This window comes from Ischnura elegans, chromosome 2 (genome assembly GCF_921293095.1).
Source record: "Ischnura elegans chromosome 2, ioIscEleg1.1, whole genome shotgun sequence".
NCBI classification, from domain to species: domain Eukaryota; kingdom Metazoa; phylum Arthropoda; class Insecta; order Odonata; family Coenagrionidae; genus Ischnura; species Ischnura elegans.
In genome coordinates this window covers 114,118,394-114,123,128 of record NC_060247.1, presented here as the reverse complement: position 1 = coordinate 114,123,128, position 4,735 = coordinate 114,118,394, and positions in this window count along the sequence as shown.

The following is a 4,735-nucleotide window of genomic DNA, read 5'->3' as shown; positions in this document are numbered from 1 at the left end:
GCAGTGAAACGTGTTGGATAAATAATAAAAATACTGTCGAAGAGTACTCAGTTTATTCTAAAATGTATAACTGAAAGTTTCTTAGAATAGAATTTAATCACATACGTAGGTGTGTGTTGGATAGCGGAGAGAAATTAACCAAAATCCCCCTTGGACCAATTTATCTCACACTCTTAGTCTCCCGGGGAATCAGTGAAAATTGAGGAAATCCGCGGGCATCATGCAATATCTGGCAAATTGTAAATTACTTGGGACTCCAGGGAGTGGGATTAATCGTGCAGTTGAGGCAGCTCCGCTATGCTGATGATTAGTTCTCGAATGACCGCGCACAGCTGGTTGATAAAGCGCTACGAGCAGCCGCTAAACATAGGAACTGAAGCACGTAATGGAACAATCGAAAAAATATCATAGTTCACAATGATGGGAAGCCACGCAAGTGTAAAATCAACTTTCGCTTCACACCATTAAAATTAGTCAGAACTCTATTTTAGCCAACAAACGATAATCGGGATCAAACTGGTCCTCAGGAGATACGATATCTTGAGGGAAATGATACTGAGTTATCAACAAGGTTATGCAGGGTTATCAGGAGTTTTGAACATGATTTATATATGAAAACAGAATTACTTAGTTTATTTTTTTAGTTTTTCGTCTCAAACACTATTTTTTACATTTATGTATATAAAAGAGGATGTCTGTTTGTCTGTCCACTATGCGTTTCCATACGGCTGCACAGAATGCAACCAAAGTTAGTGCATTGGCAAAATTCTTACTCCCAAACGCTGTAGTGCTATATTTGGTAGCGTCTAACGCGTCTTTAGCGTCGTTCTCTCATTGTCGTTTGTTACGTCACGTCATACAACTTCTGCGGTTGTACATCCTGCCGGGTAGGCACATATGTTGACACGCTCAAAGATGAAACATTAAAATCGTATATGATCATGAAATCCAAGTTTCAAGTTACCCATTTCTCTGGGTAATATACTTCCTGAGCAACGCCGGGTGGCCTGCTAGTAGTTAAAAAATTTCAATGTGTGCGCCCGTAGTCGCTCGACGAGAGAGAAACCTGGCGTCGACGTTAGCCTACTCCTAACTAAAGGCGCCAAGTGGACCACGGTTTAACGTCCTATCCGTCGGACTGGGTGCTCTGCTTAAAGTGCCCTCCTCAAGGCACTGTAGCAGGGATCAGGCTGCCTCTGAAAAATCTATGCCACCCTATCCCAACTATCTTCCTATGGATTACTGAAACGGCATCATTCATGTATGATAACCATATTTTGAACATGATATTTCATGTACTATGTATTGACATGAACCATGTATTGACATGAATACGTGGGCGGTTGGAAATGTTTACTGTTTGGTAGTACGGCAAAGTAAAAAGGACCGCATTAAGCTATACTATGAAAATAATGGCCCTGGCTAAGGTGGCGTATGTGAGCAAGTTGGAGTTGATGCAAGACAACTCAGATTTAGATTTTAAGGCGATCACTAGAGCGATCGCTTTTCGCGACGGGAAAAATGATCGCTCTAGTGATCATTTTTCTGAGTCACACGATCCCTTCCGCCATCGCCTTTCGCATCACTTTCGATATCATAGCTCGTTGTCTTAGGACCCGCATAACGAAAGTATATAGCGTGTTTGTTTACCTATGTCGCTCCCACGATTGTCAAACGTTACGCTGCAATCGCTCCATACGGGCATGCGTTCCGATTGGCTGGTATGGGGTTTTAGTGACGGAAAAAGCGACCGGACGAGTTATGAAAAATAGTGATGGGAATCCTCATCGCGATCGTGATTGCGAAAAACAATTGACGGCGACGGTCATTTGCGAGTGATCACTCTAGTGATCGCGATAGTGATCACAAGGAAATGACGGATAAAATGATCGTGTGATTCAGGCTTTATTTGGGAAGTAGGATACCAAGCAAAGGAAGGAAAATAAGGAAGAAATCATCAATAGAATAGCCCAAGCAAAGAGAGAATTTGACCAAAATGGAAGATTCACTTATAACGAGAAATTACACTCATCAACAGCGGATATATATCCTTATTGCCTCAGGACTTTGGAAAACACTGCTTTTTGAATTTGTGCAGGTGGTCAATCACCAGTCGTTAAAAATCCTTGGGACAGTGTGACGCAGCTCCCTCAGCTCAAGTCTTCTTTTATATAATATGTTCGCACCTTCAAATTTATTTCCTGTTTTAATCCTTGATAACCTGTTCCATATATTTTATTCGAGAGCCTCCTTTTCCTATCTTGCCATCAACTTGTCTCTCGACGATTGTCTTTAACAGGACATCATTCCTCATGATAAAACCGATTTGATTGACCTATCTATTTCTTTTAATTCTTAAATTAATTTCTTAAATTAGATTTTATGGAAAAATTAGAAATTGCCAACAGCCTGAATGGACTTTGTAATGATGTTTTATTTTGTACGGACTCACCTTTGTTAAAGTTAAGCTTCTCCATGACGCCAAAACCCTGACCTTCACGCTCCTCTTGTTGTATGACTTCTGGTTTCGGCCTTCGCTCATTTGTTCATCTAAACTGCTTCCCCCTCCCACTCCCCTCACTCCAATTCCATATGCCCCCCACCTCCTACCTTGGCATGGGTATATATACCGAGAGAGTTTTTTTGGATTACCTTGAAAATGACACAAAGTGTCGAAACCATGGTCGGTTAAGAGATAAATAAAATAGTGTGGATATTACCTTTTGTGCTTTAATCATGGATATAGCATTATTCCACAAAATTAAGCCTGAAACTATTTTATACGTACTAAATTTAAAATACCTCCACTTTTTATTTCTCCGCTGCTGTTATCGTCTAGGCCTCATAAAAAAGGAAACATTATATTTGGCTTTGATAAAGAAACTAAGATTTTTGGATATTAATATTAAGATCCACGGTGTTGAAAAATTGAATCTCGATGTCCATAAAGCTGAGAATTTCTATATTTTTTATCTTACCTCAATGAAAAGTACTGTCTCATTGATGATAAAGATGGATACCTAAAAATATCACTAATTTTTTCAAATTTCCGAAAAAAATACGTTTCTTCAGTATCTTAATTAGCAACAGTATTCTGTGATATTAAATGAGAAATTATAATAACTAAAATTTTACTGTGTTTAATTCATTCTGTGGCTTTTACTGTTTATTTATCGTGATGGTGGAGCCACTTCACCTCGCTAAAGCTATGATTTTATGGAGAAATGCGACGTGTGGTATGACTTGGCGTTTAATGCTGACGTTCATGAAAATTAAAGTGAATTACTGCGACAACTTGCAGCGGCACTGTAATATCCTCCCTTCTGCCCTCTTGACCCCAAGGTGCGACATGCCTTAAGGCTTCAAAGACGCTGAAGAAGGCCCGAAAAATTTTTCTGCTTATCTGCATGTCCTTGAACTGCCGTGCCTGGCATTCATTTGCATTAATGTCCAGAGAGCAGTATACTATGTGGCGAGGTCGCGCTTCAGTCGGAAGATTCGGCGATTCAGGGAGACTAACCTTAATTCTGTGCACGTACTTGCAGACCTTTGAATCTGTGTCCAGAGTGAAGAGGGTCCTTTGCATTAAAGTCGAAGTAAAACGGCTTTCTCGCCATGAAGAACTCTATTCATCCGTATTCATAATTTAGCCTCGACTCACAGATAGAGGGGGATCTTCTTGCCTGTGAATGTGCTGGAATATCTCCTTGCTTCTGAAGAATCCCCTTTTCTCGAAAACCGACTGTCATTCACGCTCTAAGGCGGAGATCTCTCACGCTTTAGCTCGTGTGTGACTTAAACTTTGCAGAATTGGAAAAATGGATGCTCCTAAAAGGAAAAAAAGGAAACGCGATGCAGGAATTTTCACGTCGTCATGGTTACTGATCAACAATTCTGAGATTGGTTTGACGCAGCTCTCTCGTCAATTCTCCATTCAGATAATTTTTTTCACACCCACGTATTTCTTATATTTCACATCTTTCTTTACCCGTACCATATTTATTTAATTCGAAGTCTTCCTTTTCCGTTCTTGCCATCTCTGATCCCTTGACGATTGTTTTCACCAAGCCATCGTGTCTCAAGATATGACCGAATAGGTTGTTCTGTTTATTTAGTAACGTTTTCATGAGGCTTCTCTTCTCTCCTACTATTATCAGGAATTCATCATTACTCACTCGATCGATCTATCCTTTTCTCTCCTACTATTCTTTCGTCTCTACTTACTCAGTCGATCCATTTGATCCTCATCATTCGTCAGCGGCTCCACATTTTGGAAACCTCTTCTCTTGATATCTCCGCTGCTGTGATTGTCAATGCCCGCATTATGTAGGGAAGTATATTCCCAATGAAAGTTCTGATAAATTGTTTACATATTTGCTTTTGAAAGCCTGGAAATAGCGTAAGAATCCATTGTCATCTGTCTCTGATCTGTACTGAAAATTTCAAGTCGATAAAAATACTCTTGTCAAATAAAACAAAACTTAGAATATATAAAACAATAGTCATGCCAATATTATTATATGGCTCTGAAGTATGGGCTTTTACAAAAGTATCACAAAAGAAGCTCATAACTTTGGAAAACAAAGTTTTAAGAAGAATATTCGGCCCAATGAAGGTAGGAGAAAGATTGAGAATTAGGAAGAACAAAGAGTTGGGGATCTATGCAAAGGACCAGATATCGTGGGAGTAATTAAAATCAAGAGAATAAGATGGTGGCTGGGCCACCTCCATAGAT